Source organism: Schistocerca cancellata, chromosome 10 (assembly GCF_023864275.1).
Source record: "Schistocerca cancellata isolate TAMUIC-IGC-003103 chromosome 10, iqSchCanc2.1, whole genome shotgun sequence".
Lineage (NCBI taxonomy): Eukaryota > Metazoa > Arthropoda > Insecta > Orthoptera > Acrididae > Schistocerca > Schistocerca cancellata.
The window spans coordinates 65291219-65307119 of NC_064635.1; positions in this window are offsets into that span (position 1 = coordinate 65291219).

Below are 15901 nucleotides of genomic sequence, written 5' to 3' on the forward strand. Positions count from 1 at the left end.
CAGCAATTCCAACAGTCCAGCTTCCATCTGCCTTCAGCAACTTGCTGTCCAGACCAAAAAGTGCCAAGAGATGAATGGCGGTCACTTTCAACATCTGCTATTGTCAAGTTAGTACTGTATTCCCTTTCCGCTGCTGTATTTCTTTGTAACCTGGACTCTGTTCTCTGGGCCACTTTTATTTGCCCCACTCTGTACATTCACCCTGAATTTAAACCCTCTTCTGAACCTTTCTTTTATTTCCATCATTGCCTCTTTGATGTACAGATTAAACAGTAGGGACGAAAGACTGCATCCTGTCATAAACTTTTTTTACTGAGATCACTTCATTCTTATTGGTTCACATACGTTATGTGTCTCCCTATAGCTTCTATCTATTTTTTATGAAAATTTTGAACATATCATAAGGTAAGGCCTCTCAGATACCTTTGGCCTTTCTAAAGCCAAACTGATAAACACCTAACAGATCCTCGAGTTTCTTTTCCATGCTAGTGTATTACAGTCTTGTCAACGACTTAGTAGGGAACATTTCCACATGTCAAAAAATGATCTTTACAAAACTTGGCACGTAAGTAGAGGAGGCGAAATAGAGCAACATGTATTTTTTTGTTTGTGTTCACTTTCACTATTAAGGGCTGAAACACACCCCGAAAGGTAATTTGGCATTTTAGGTTTAGAGGAATATCTTCAAAATGATGACATGAAAGAAAAATGTTTTTTATACAGAAGTTTATATGTAAGTAATGTTCTTGAAAATTGTAAAATCAGCTTTTGTAATCATTTTAAATTTTGCAACATACCCCACCACCGTTAATTAATTTTGAAAAATGAATTCTTTTGTTTCAACATAAATGAAAGAAGCTTTCTGCCACGTATACCTCTGTGTAATAAGGTCTGAAATACCATTTTTGGAAAATAAGCTGTACACAATGTGCTGTTGGAATTTTTGACATACCTGATTAAAATATCTAAACATTAATTACTATTCTAATTATTTGTTTTACTGATAGCTGTTCATATTGTAAGCTGTTGTTTTACATTCATGATTTTTTTGTCTATTAGTTAACCGTATACATATATGTGTATTCTGTTAATTGAAAATACTATGTAAGTCATTATTATGACAGAAAACAGTTACAATAATGATAATGTGTAAGGGATGCATAAAACATAATTTTTTTACATGATTCACACAAAATGGACAATATCTCTTCACATGATATACACAATGGAGAAGCCAATATAAAACAAAATTCAGCATGATTTCATATTGTCATGGGTACTCCTCTAAATATTCTGATTTGGATCAGGCATATCTCAGTACATTGGTCAGCCTTGGTGAAGAGAATTGATTAGGTACTAGTGACTGCAGCTTGATTGTATTATTTCACAGGTGGAGGACGATATCATAATCACTCAACAGAACTAGATCTGGAGGTCTTCTCAAAAAATTCTTCCAACAGCTGACCACACAATAGCTACCAGCTACTTCAACATCTTTCAATGTCACAATTGGAAATACAGAGCTGTGTAAAAATTAGGCACAATACTACTGAGGTGGTGATATCTGATTTACTGATGGGTCAAAAACAGACAAAGATGCAAGGGCCGAAGTATATGAGTACAGCCTAGAACAGAGCATGCACTCTCTGTAGGAAAGCTGCTACAGTAGTCAAGGCCTAGATTTTCACTAACATAGTGTGTGCATGGAGGAGAATCTACAAAAGTGCGACAGATATTGCATCATCTACACACATTTGACAGCCAAGAAGCTCAAAATCTGTATCAGCCTCTCCAAGGAGATCACAGATTGACACAGAATGCAACAAATTGCTTGTGAGGCCAAGGGAAAGCAACACAGTAAACTTGCTGTGGGTCATTGATCACTCAGGTATTACTGGTAAAGAACAAGCTCATAGGCGAGCCAGGATGAGAGCAACAACACTATTTGTTGGACCAGAATCAGTCCTATTACTAGGGTTGTGATAAAATTGAACCTACAAATTGTTCTGTTTTGTTTTAGAGTGCAAAAACAACTAGGCTCATATGCGCCCAGAACATGAAGACAAAAAAGGAGTTAAAAACAAATACATGCGTTAAGCCCAGTTTGATGGAAGGAAAGGTAACTAAAAACAGGGACTTGGAGAAAGGTCCATAAAATACACCATAGAGAAGCGAAGGTCCTGAAGTACTGATTAAATGTCCTTCCCCATATTGCTACGATGGATAAGTGAAATGTTGTCGACAGCCCGTGCATTGTTCGCTAAAATGGCCAATAACTCAGACAGCAAACATAAGAAGGAACATAAGTGGTTAAAAAAAGGGTATTACATCAAGAAATGGTGAATCGTCAAAAGGTTGAGGACAATGAGCACATAATGGTGGGGGAGCACCACTTAACAAGTGCAACAGCTAAAAAGATAGTGCCCAACATGCAACCCAGCTAAAATGATCTCCTCGCGGTGAGAGGTCCGAGAGGAGGTCATCCAAGCCACTGGGAGAGGTCTGATTCCCTGTAGCTTGTTACCATGAAGGGAGGACAAGTAGTGATGCCAAAGTGACACCAACTGCTGACAGATGGCAACACGGGAATCATCAGAAGGAATAGAGGAACTAGTGGCTCCATTGAGATTGAGGAAATGACAGCTTTCATGGGCCTGTTGCACTAAGGGATGGACGGTGTGCAGCACACAGAGGGTCTGTAGGTCACTGAGAGAGTTCGAGCAGATGACGCAACTGAAAAGCCTGTTTCACCAAATGTACTGTGTGGTGTGATGTAGGGCAAAGAGCTCTGCTGTAAATACTGAGCAGTGTTGCAGGAGCCACAACCAAAAAACGTTGGTACCGATGATGAAGGCATACTAAACACCACGATCAGTGCAAGAGCGATCAGTGTACACAAATGTACTATTGAGAAGGTCTGTGTGAAGGTCGAGAAACTTGTGGTGATAGAGTAGTGTCCTTAGGAAGCGAATGAAGGCCAAGGTGAACATGGTCTGCCACATGAAGCCAAGGTGTTGAAGGGTTCACACCCACTGGGAAAAGTGCAGGTAGTGTGAAGTTAAGCTGCCGGAACAAGGGCCAAAAGCGAACTCCAGGAGGTCACAGAGAAGAGGGACACGGCCCATACTGGTGATCAAAGGAGTTATCGAAGAAAGAGGCATAGGACTGGTGGTCAGGCATGGCAGATTAACAGCATGCATATCTGCTGTGGAGAAAATCACTGCGGTATGACAGTGGTCGTTCGGCAGCTTCGTGATACAGACTCTCAACCAGGCTGGTATAAAAGACGCCAGTGGTCAAATGGATGCCATGATAATAGATAGTATTGAGATGGTGAAATAGGGATGGACTTGCAAATGCATAAACGAAACACCTATAGTGTAGTTTCGAATGGAAGAGGGACTGGTACAAATGGAGAAGCGTGGTCCGATCTGCTCTCCAGGAAGTACTGCTGAGGACACGTAGGACATTGAGGGGCCGCTTAGTGTGCAACCAGGTAAGGCACAAGAGATGACCAAGAAAGTTTCATATCAAGCATGAGCTCCAGGAATTCGTAGTTTCAGTGAACGGAACAGCAACAGGCGCTAGATGTAAAGATGGTAGAAGAAACCAACTGCACTGCCAGAAATTCATTTGTCAGTGGAAAAGTGAAAACCATTGTGGATGCTTCATGAGCAAAGACAATCAAGACAATGCTGAAGATGCTGCTCAAGGAGACAAGTCCGTGGGGAACTGCAATAGATGGCAAAACCATCAATGAAAAGGGAACCGGAGATACCCTGTGGGACATGGGCCATAATAGGGCTACTGGCAACAGCAAAGAGGGTGATTCTGAGGATTGAACCCTGAGGCATACCATTTCCCTTGATAAAGCTGTCAGACAAAGCAGAACTCACTCATACCTTGAAAACTCAGTCTTTTAAAAATTCCTGAAGGAAACAGCATGTAGTCATGGAAGCCCCATGTGTAGAGACTACTGAGGATACAGGTGTCATAGGCTTTCCAAATGGGAAAATACAGCCACAGTCTGGTATCTGTACAAAAAACTATTCATGACATGGGCTGACAATGTGACGAGATGGTCAACTGCAGAACGGCGTGCTCGAAATCCACACTGTGCAGTGGTTCATAAAGTGCTAGACTTGAACCACCATATCAGCCAGGCATGAATCATATGTTCCATCACCTTGCAAACACAGCTAGTGAGAGGAATGGGATGATAACTAGAAGGAATGTGTTTGTCCTTTCTGGGCTTAGGTATTGGTATGGCAGTGGCTTCACGCCAGTGTCTGGGAAACGTGACCTCTGCCCAGATGTGATTGTACATTGTTGTTGTTGTGGTCTTCAGTCCTGAGACTGGTTTGATGCAGCTCTCCATGCTACTCTATCCTGTGCAAGCTTCTTCATCTCCCAGTATCTACTGCAACCTACATCCTTCTGAATCTGCTTAGTGTATTCATCTCTTGGTCTCCCTCTACGATTTTTACCCTCCACACTGCCCTCCAATGCTAAATTTGTGATCCCTTGATGCCTCAAAACATGTCCTACCAACCGATCCCTTCTTCTAGTCAAGTTGTGCCACAAACTTCTCTTCTCCCCAATCCTATTCAATACCTCCTCATTAGTTACGTGATCTACCCACCTTATCTTCAGCATTCTTCTGTAGCACCACATTTCGAAAGCTTCTATTCTCTTCTTGTCCAAACTAGTTATCGTCCATGTTTCACTTCCATACATGGCTACACTCCATACAAATACTTTCAGAAACGACTTCCTGACACTTAAATCTATACTCGATGTTAACAAATTCCTCTTCTTGATTGTACATATGAAAGAAAAAATACTTGTCCACAAGAGAATCTGAATGTGAACATATTCCAGCCCGGAGGGGGAGGGGGGGGGGAGTATTGGGATGAAGTGAGAGCATGCTCTCCCTTCCTCATAGTAAAGGCAGTATTGTAGCATTCACAATTCTGATGAGAAGAGAGGGTACTGCCTCAGCCTCCTCTGCTTGTTTCCAATGGAGGAAGGCAGGCTGACAGTGGACGGAGCTCAAAATCTCCGCAAAATAGTGGCCCGAGGTGTTGGAGATAGCAATAGGTTTCACTATGACATCATCAGGCTGGAAATTGGGAAATGGACCTTGGTTCCAGAGAGTCATCGGAGGTTGGCCCACACGATGGAAGAGGGAGTGGAACTGTTAAAAGAACTAGTAGATGAACTCCAGCCAGCGTTTTTGCTATCCCAAAGGACGTAATGACACTGTGCATGCAACTGTTTAGACCAAATGCAGTTTTCCATCATAGGATGATGGTTAAAAATGCAGAGAACACACCTCCTTGCACAAATTGTGTCATTATGTGCCTCAGCCCACCAAGGGAGTGGGACAAGGTGTGGTAAAGGGCAAGTGCGAGGAATGGAATGTTCTGTGGTGGCAAGGATAACATTTCTAAGATATTCTACTTGGTCATCACAACTGGGGAAATGTTGCTCATAAAAGGTCGGCAGAGAGGAGAAAAGCCTCCAGTTGGCCTTAGAAAGCTGCCATTTAGGTGTGCACATAGGTGGGCTGGGAGTCAGCAAACAGATAGCACGAGAAATGGTTGCTCGAGTATGTGTCAGAGAGAACAGACCACTTGAGACAATGGACAAGCTGGACGGTGCTTTATGAGAGGTGCAAATGGGAATAGTTGTGCATGTAATCTGAAAGGAACATGGGTGCTACCACATTAAGGCAGATGAGGTTAAGTTGATTGAGAAGGTCAGCCAAGAGGGCACCTCTCTGACAGGTTCCAGGGGAGCCCTAAAGGGGATTACGGTATGTATTATAGTCACTGAGCAGCAGAAAGTGGTGAGAGAGTTACTCAGTGCACTGGAGGAAGTTTGTCCTGGTGATACTGACTGATAGAGTTATGTAAACGGTACAAAGGAAAAATGTCAAACAAAGAAGGAAAATGCGGACTGCAACAGTTTGAAGCCAGGCAGTCAGGGAGAGGGTTTGACTGTGATCATCATCCCGGATGGGCAGATGACTCCCGACTCCCCCATGAGATGGAATGTTGTCTTCAGGGGCTGAGGGGGGGTGGGGGGGGGGGGTGGGTGGAGGGAGAATGTCAAAGCGGACTGGAAAGAGATGTATGAACTCAAAGTAGTTGTGAGGATGCAATTTTGTTTTCTGGACACGGAGAAGAAGGGGATGCTGTGATTCCAACAGCAGCTGTAAATCCTCTTTGTTGGATCGAACACCGTGAACGTTCCATTGGAGGAGACGAGGAAAGGGGAGGAGCGAAATATGAAAGGCTGTCACCTTGGCAAAGACTCACTATTACAGAGCACTGGCGCTGGAGTACTCTGGTGCATGAGATCTATATAGGCATCAGCATTCTCCGTCTGTAAGTCTGCTGAGTCCATGGCAAAAAAACAGTTGGCTGTGCACACCGGCAACATGGAGGTCACCAGGTGAGGGTATCACATGGCGACACCATCAAAGAAGATCTCCTAAGTTAATGAAGGAGAAAGCTGTTTGCCTTTCTTTTGATTTCTTGGAGTCTTGATGGTTGGCATGGCAAGACTCAGTTGTTTGTTGGTTGAAGGGACATAAAAAGTCTTTGTGGGAGTATTCCTTCTGTCTCTTCCAGCGTGCCGGTTGTGTAGCCCTAAGTTTGTTGGCTTGTTGCACAGCTGCAGGAGGAGACAGGAGTGATACCTTGACACTGGGTAATTTTACAACCTTGGTGCTGAATTTTAGGTCACATGTCTGCATCGCCATGTCCATTGTGGAGCGAGATGTGGTAAGAACAGTGCTGTAAGTGCCGAATGATAGAACGCAAGATTTCTGACAAGCCAGGAACTTCTGATTGACCGGGTAAGGCACTTTTCCCTTCACCCAGGTCTCCTGTACAGCCTGCGCATTGAGATACATGGAGCAATATCAGGAGGAGGCCACATGGTCGCCATTGGAATTGCTACAGGGAGGACAAGGAGGTGGACAATTGCCCTCGTGAACATCCCTACCACAGGTTACACATTTGGCTGGGTGTCAACAGGAAAGCTGAGTGTGGTTATAATGATGACACTGGTAGCAGCGCATCAGGTTCTGAATGTACAGTCAGACTATGATAACTTCAGAGCCTGCTTTGATCTTTGACGGAAGCATCACTATCGAAAGTGAGAGAAAGTGTGAATGTGGGCACTATGGATGTATCTACCTGTTTCATCACCCTATGGGCTACATTGACACCCTGATCAGAGAGGTACATTTGGATATCTGCCTCAGTCAGACCATCGAGCAACCCAGAGTAAATAACATCATGTGAAGAATTTAGTGTTTGATGGGCCTCGACACGAACAAGATAGCTGTGTAGGAGCAAAGCTGCAAGTAGTTGTTGGGCCTGAGAATCAGAAATAGTCTCCAAAAGCAAAGTGCTATTGCATTAACAGTAGCAGGATGTCACAGGGCTTGCAATTTCATCTACACCTTTCTGAATAATAAATGGATTTACCTTAGCAAAGGACATCTGCCTTAGGTGATTGTTCACATCCCAGGTCACACCTCCTGTACACCTAACAGAGGCATCAATCGGCGATTTGTGAAGGTAGCACCACAGGCAATGACCCCTTCCTGGGCCTGGCCTGTACCATGTGTATGTGTGAACCCCACCTGTTGACTCAGGACTGGGAATTACCCAGTCACCTGCTGTGCATCAGACGTATGGAAAGAAGAAAAGGAGGAACCTCAACTGCCACACTGGAGGAAGGATAGGAGAAGGGGAATGTAGGAAAAAAAGAACAAAAAACAGTGGACAGACTATTCTAATGTCGGCTCCTGAAAATGTAGAACACATTCCCAAAAACATCCTAGACATGTTTCCAAGGGAGGGGGGAAAAACAGCAAGAGGATAGACAGCAATGCAGAAAGGAAAAAATACTGCAAATGCTGGGGCCCCATGGTAGCCAAGCAAGAACCTATCAATATTCAGCTAGCCTCCTGGGGAAAGAGGGGGGAGGGGGGGGGGGGGGGGAACTACATAGATGGATCAGAAGGCAGCGCATAGAAGTATGGACTAAGACCCAAAAACAAAAGCATTGTGAGCTTATGATGCCTGGGCATGAACAGGAGACAAATTAAACTCATGGTAAGGTTAATGACTGGCAGTCAGAACTTCAAGAAACATGTATACGCATGATGGGAATGGAGAAAGGAACTCCTAAGTGCTGACTGTGTGATTTGGGTGATGAGACCACACCAAATTCTTTCTTCCAATGGAAAGCACTTGAGGCCAAAAGATACAAAATATTTGGGCCACTAATTCCTGAACGTCCATTTCTATAGCAGTGTGGTCAACATGGCAGGCCCTCATGTGGGGAACACAGTTTCAATTCCCAGTACTACCACGAATTTTTCCTTGGGGAGAGGACTGACTGCAGTATGCTCAGTCTTTGATGTCAACCGAGGAGCTACCTGATTGGGAGGTAGTGGCTCTGAGGCCGAAATGTCAGCAGTGGTTGAGAATTCAATGTGCTGACACTTTGCCCCTCCATATTGGATCCAATGATGAATGCTGAGGATGAGGCAGCAGTTGATCTACTATTGCGTCATCTTCAGGGCCTGATGGTCAGGTTTCAATTTTTTATTTTAGTTTCTGAAGGGATTATGTCTAAGAAAGACCCGTAAAGGGACTCATACTACACTTCAGGGTACTGATTGGCTTTACTAGAAAGACACAGAGAGATGGGCAACAGGAGTCTATGACTACTACTGTTTTGTGTCCCTGCTTAAATCAAATCAAATGGCATGCCTCATAACAGATGCACACTTTTGTTGGTTCATTATACCATAGGTTGTGACATTAAAGGATAATAGAGGCATGGGGGTGATCTCTGGCTTTCTCGACTTTCATTGAAGCAGTGTTTTCCTGAGAATGTGAATTACTTTTATTGATGTGTTACCTCAGACTGACCTGTTGCCCTCTGTCACTTGTTTATTAAATTACTCTTTGTGTGGAATGTTAGAAAATAATTGGGAAGCAGAAAAAAACTAATAATGGTACTGACTAGAGCCCAGTGAAACAATATCTAATGAAAGTACTTAAAATGTAGGGGGAAGTACTGACAGTAAGGGCATTGTCAATGAGGTATACAGGGTGTCCTGCCTAAACTTTTCACTGCCAATATCTCTGGAAACACAATAGATATTGACAAACAGCTTTCACAGGTATGAATGTACAGCAGGCACTCATGAAATTAAAAGCTATGAGACATTCTAAACCGCATGCAAATATTAATTTCAATGCAAACTTGTGTTTTTTAAAGTGGAAACCCAATATTATTCCATACACAATCAATAACACGAGAAATCACCATCATAATGGTGTTGGTTGCATGATAATTCGTCAATTACATCCTGAGAAATTGGAACAGAAGCTGACGCATAAAATGAACGAAATGCGCTGCTATTACACTTCCCATAAACCAAGTGTGACCCTCATGTTGCTCATAATCATGATGTGATTACATATGTATTATTACTTTCACTTATAACGAGGTCTGAAAGTAATAATAGGAATACCTGCTACAAACGTTGATATGTACATGACAGCATCCTTCGTGCATATTGCATTTATCTATTTACAGACAATGGAACAGTACTGGCTGATGTACACTGCCCCGTTACACCGCCCAGGTCAACCCTTCACCTCTGCAGTTGTGTACAGGAACGGGCCACAATCGACGCTGTATGTGGGAAAGGCTCACTACAAAGTTGTTCTGTGTGGAAGCACAGACAGGTATACGGCACAGGTGTACTCTACACTGTAATTGGTATCACTGTTGTAATTTTGATATTAATTTACCTCTCCACAAGTTTTAGGCATTGGACACAGTATTCACAAATGGTTAACATATTACTGTATGAAGAGTGTCACCAAAATGGCACACACGTATGCACAACGGTACCCTAACAGATGTCATCTGACACACACTACCTCCATGAATATTGTTAGAAGGCTCTGTGTGAGAGGGCAGTTGTCTCCATGAATGCGGATCCAGAACAGAGGTGTAACACATGAAGCAGCAGAGGTAGCTGTTCTGGTGGAGGCTGCAACAAACCCTTATGCAAGTACTCATGAAATGGAAACAGATGGGGATCCGTCGAACAAGCGTGGTGTGTATTCTGCACAGGCATTGATACCACCCATATCATGTGGCGCTACATCAAGGCTTCCATGGCAATGAGGTTCACCATTATCTGGAATACTGTCAGTGGGTTCTGCAACAAGGCCACGACTTTATGTGTAGAGTACTGTTCACCACCTGAGGCCACATTTACCAACCATGGGAACGCCAGCTCTCACGATATGCACTACCAGTCACCAGGAAACCCACACTGGATTCACTGGGTTGAACATCAACAATGTATGGTGTGGTATTATAGGACATCACATCTTTGGCCCTTATTTTGTTGACAGCACTCTTAAAAGGTACCAGTACAAGCAGTTCCTGAGATGTACCTTACCTGGACTGATTGAAAACTTATCCCTTCATTTGTGTTAAATAATGTGCTATCAACACGACAATGCCCTGCACGTAATGTCATGGCATGCACTAAACCAAAAATTCTCACTTCACTGGATTAGAGGGGCAGTACCATTTAGGGATTTCTAGTGTGGTCACTGGACCTCAACCCCATGGACTTTTTTTTTTCTCTGGGGATATGTGTGAGATGTGATGTATCAGCAGGTTCCAACAACAATGGCCAACATAAAGGCCTGTATTACAAGTGCATGTGCAGCAATAACACCACAAACACTGACAGCCAGGAAAGGATCCGTGATGGAGCACACACAGTGGTGTTTCCAAGAAAATGGTGATCTCTTAGAACAGACGTATCATTTCGCCTAAGAGACATGTATTACACGCCAGCACGCATTTTGTAATGTGTTACAGAGAAGAAATATGTTTGTTTTGTTGGTAATACTGTACATTTATGTGTGTGTTGCACCATCAGTGTTGGTGAAATTGTGTCCCAGTCATTAAAGATGTTCAGTGACATGTCCTGTATGTGGCATGTACTATTGTGTAACTGCTGTACAGCTATGTACAAATAGCATGTACCCCTCTGTGGTGGTTATTGCAGTTTCATTACCGTTATGTCTGCTGTAGTAGTGGCAAAAAGTTCAATAAAGCATGTATAAGTGAACTATGTCCTTGTGAGTACCTGGACATCCATATGCTTCTCAGGCCACATACTAACAGTGTACACAGCATTATGTAAGTACAGTGTGTGTCGCATGGAAGTATGTTGATCACATAACAATTACGAGCAAGGTGCAGGTCACATTTGCATCGTAGAAGTGCAATAGGTGTGCTTCGTTCATTTCATGCATCAACTTCCTGTTCCAATTTCTGTGTATGTAACTGACGTACTATGATGCAACCAATGCCATTATTATGTTACTGATTGTGTATGGAATAATATGGGGTGTCCATTTAAAGAAAACATAAAGTTTGCATTGAAACCAATATTTGCATACTGTTTAGAATGTGTCATTTTATTTACTTTCATGAGCCCCTGATGTGCTATCATACCCACGAAAGCCGTTTGTCAATATCTACTGTGGTTCCCGAGATAGTGGCGGTGAAAAGTTTAGGTGAGAAACTTTGGATATGAAGCAATTACAGCAGCAACTTTTATGTTGGGAAAACAACAGTTATCTACATCTACATGGATAATTTGCAAGTCACACTTAAGTGCCTGACAGAGAGTTCATTGCACCACCTTTACAATAATTCTCTATTATTTCACTCTCGAACAGTGCATGGAAAAACGAACTCCTGTATCTTTCTGTGTGAGCTCTGATTTCCCTTATTTTATTATTATGATCATTTCTCCCTGTGTAGTTGGCATCACCAAAATATTTTCACATTTGTAGGCTAAAGTTTGTGACTGAAATTTTGTGAGAATATCCCGCCACAATGAGAAAAATGTCTTTGTTTTAATGATGACCATCCCAAATCCTGTATGATGTCCAATTCACTCTCCCCCCTATTTCTCAATCATACTAAATGTGCTGCCCTTCTTTGAACTTTCTTGATGTACAATGTTAATCCCATCTGGTAAGGATACCACACCACCCAGCATTGCTCCAAAAGAAGATGGAAAAGCATTGTGTAGGCAATCTCTTTAGCAGGTCTCTTACATTTCCTAAGTGTCCTGCCAATAAAACTCTCTCTTTGGTTGCCTTCCCCACTATGTTTTCTGTGTGCTCTTTGCAGTTTATGTTGTTTGTAATTGTAATTCTTAGGTATTCGGCTGAATTAACAGCCTTTATATTTGATTGATTTATCATGTAACTGAAGTTTAACAGATTCTCTTTAGCATTTATGTGACTGATCTCACAGTTACAGCAAAATCTTGTTCAGACAGTGTACTTGTGGCTATAACAGATGGGGGATGAAAAACTATAAATGCCCCTGTAGTAACTTCTTCAACTTCTCAAGCCCCAATGGTTTCGCCACCTCTGACACTGGCAGTTGACTCAGTCATGCAATGCACTGCTACCTCTCTGTGACTGACTGGCTAGTGTCATTGCTGCATAGACTTATCCAATTGCCAGGAGATGGAGGTCACAAGTAACCACCAGCTAATGTCACATGGTTGACGTACCTCTCTGTTTATTTGGTGGCTGAAGGAACTTTGGCACAAAGACAGAGATCTCAGTAGACTGTTACACTGGCTGCCTTGTTTGTGATCTATCATTCTATTTTTTGTTGTGTGAAGAGAAAAGAAATAAATCACTTTTGTTATAACACCACCAGGTGTTACTGTAGTGAGAAGGCCTAACTTTGTGTACGTGTTAGGACAGCAGACCAAGGTTCAACTGACAAGGATCCGAAACTGTGGCAACAACCGAACAGCAGTTGCAGGGTGAGCAGCACACTCAAGTACTGACAATCCTGTAACAAGTCAAGCAGGCTGCACAACAGCAGTTTATCACATCAACTACTGCCAATTCTCACTATTTTGCTCAGAAAATGAAGACAGCAACCAAAACTATAGAAGCCTGCTGTTTCACTTCCAGGCTAATAAATCCACCGTTGATGCTCATATGCGCGCTTTTTTGTTAGCTAATAATCAACATCAATTTGCTAAGTTTTCAAAAACAGCTACAAGTTGCACTTTGTATTTTTTATTATGACTGGTTTCGCTCTTCAAATGAACAAGAGCATCATCAGACTATACACTGCTAAGAAACTGTGACCCCTCACCTATACAGAATTATTGGACATCCTCAGTATGATCTCTCTGCTTTACGAACAGCAAACTCACATCACAGAAATCGAGAATGCACTCTTTCATTGTCATAAGAAACCTAATCGTACATCACAAGAGCATCTGATCGCAATGTTCTGATGCAAAAATGTCAACTGAAGTGTGAAAGAGACACCTGTAAACAATCCTATGCTGAACTTTAGACAAGATCCAGAATGAAATTTTCACTCTGCAGCGGAGACAAGATGTAATAATTATCATCAGAGATGTGGGTACAATCAGGAGCACCCTAGGTTAATGCAATAGGATCACTGTTGTTCTCTGTATACATAAATCATTAGGCAGACAGGGTGGGAAGCAATCTGTAGTTTGGTGATGACAATGTGCTGCAAAGTAAGGTGTCGAAGTCGAGTGACTGTAGGACAACAAAACAGCATCTAGCTCTAAATGTACAAAAATGTAAGTTATTCCAGATGAGAAGGAAGAACAAACCTATTATTTTCAGATACAGAATTAGCAGTGCCCTGCTTGACACAGTCACATCGTTTAAGTATCTGGTCATAATATTGCAAAGCGATATGAAATGGAACAAGCATGTGAGGACTGTAGTAAGGAAGGCGAATGGGTAGAATTTTGGGAAAGTGTGGTTAATCTGTAAAGGAGACCCTGATACAGGATTCTAGTTAAATTGGAAATTTGTGTTAAGTTCCTATGGGACCAAATTGCTGGGGTCATTGGTCCCCAGGATGCTAGTGTGACCTATTCTTGAGTACTGTTCAAGCATTTGGGATCCACACCAGGTCAGATTAAAGGAAGACATTGAAACAATTCAAAGGCAGGCTGTTAGTTACCAGTAGGTTTGAACAACATGTAAGTGTTACTGAGATGCTTCGGGTACTCAAATGGGAATCCCTGAATGGAAGACGACATTCTTTTCACAGAAAACGATTGAGAAAATTTACAGAACTGGCATATGGAGCTGATTGTCAAATGACTCTATTGCCGCCAACATGCATTTTGCATAAGGACCACAAAGACAAGACACAAGAAATTAGGGTGCGTACAGAAGCATATAGACAGTTGGTTTTTCCTTGCTTTATTTGCTAGTGGAACAGGAAAGAACATTGCTAGTAGTGGTACAGGGTACCCTCCACCACACGCCATATGGTGGCTTGCAGAGTGTTGATGTAGGTGTGGATGAGCCTGTCAAGGACATTTGTGCAGAGGCACTTAAGCAAGCAAATCCTACTCTCCATGAAATTTGGCAGTTGTAAAAACTTCCAGAATGTCAGCTGCAGTACAGCAATCTTTTGATGAGCTTACAATACCTTATACAAAAAAGGAGGGCCAGCAACATCACACTACATGTGATAGATGCAAGTCAAGCTTGCTGTCTTAATTGGTCTCAGGACTCAATCCCTGTCCAAATAATCTGCAGTGCACTACAGCAGTGTCTCATACTTCCCAGGAACCACGTCTGGCCCAACTCGGTTACAAGTCTGTCCAGATAGTTGTTCACTATTACTCACTCACTGGCCATATAAGGAAATACGCTACACACAATGCTCTAAACAGGGACCCGTGGCAGTGCCTGATAGAGCCACAACACAGTAAAAAAGTGCTTCAGCCACAGTCATATCCTTCTACACAAGGACTGCAAAAGTTTTCTCTCTGCGGATATCGACACACCAGACTGTGGTAAATGAGGAAATTTACATTCAGACTGGTGCAGCATCACTTTGGCCTATGACAGAAAGACTCATATCCTACAGCCAACACTACACGGTGTCAACCTGTGTCACATTATATGGTGAATCTACAGTAACAGTATCTCACAGAGGGTGTCAGCTGTCCACTTACATTTTTTGCAGTGCCTTTACTAAAGACACACACACACCTTGATTACAAAATCTTAGAGACTGGGCACAGGTGAGGTAGGAGACCAGCTGTTCCATTCTGGCATTCAACTTGAGCAATTTACAGAAACCACTGAAACCTAAATTTGAGTGGCTGGACTGGGACTTTAGCAGCCATCCTCCACAATATAAGTACAGTGTCTCAGCAATGAACCACCTTGCTCGCTGAAAGAGTGAAGCTAAACTCCCTAATATCACTGAATAAATGAGTCACTACTAATATTAGGCTGATCTTCTTCCTTATAACAGAATACTAAACCATCTGTCTGTAAATAGCATATTTTCAGCAGCTCAATGTGGCTCCCACGAACACCTGTCTCCTGATAAAGTAATATTTCACCTCACAAACTCAGTTTTAATGTGATTACACAAGGAAAAGAACTACTGGAGTTTTTCATTATAGTCTCCATAAATGTGAAGAAGAATTTTATTCTCAGGTCCATAGCTGGTAAAGTATTTTGGAAACACAAGTTCCACAGGTAGCGTTTTGTTTTTATTTTATACATCAGTACTTATTTTTGTTCTTTGCAGGAGTTTCAGCATCACAGCCATATTCTCAAGCAATTGTTCCTGCCATCAGTTGAGCTGCTGGGCTGGGGTCCAGCTGCTGGGACTTTAGCAGCCATCCTCCACAATATAAGTACAGTGTCTCAGCAATGAACCACCTTGCTCGCTGAAAGAGTGAAGCTAAACTCCCTAATATCACAGACATCCC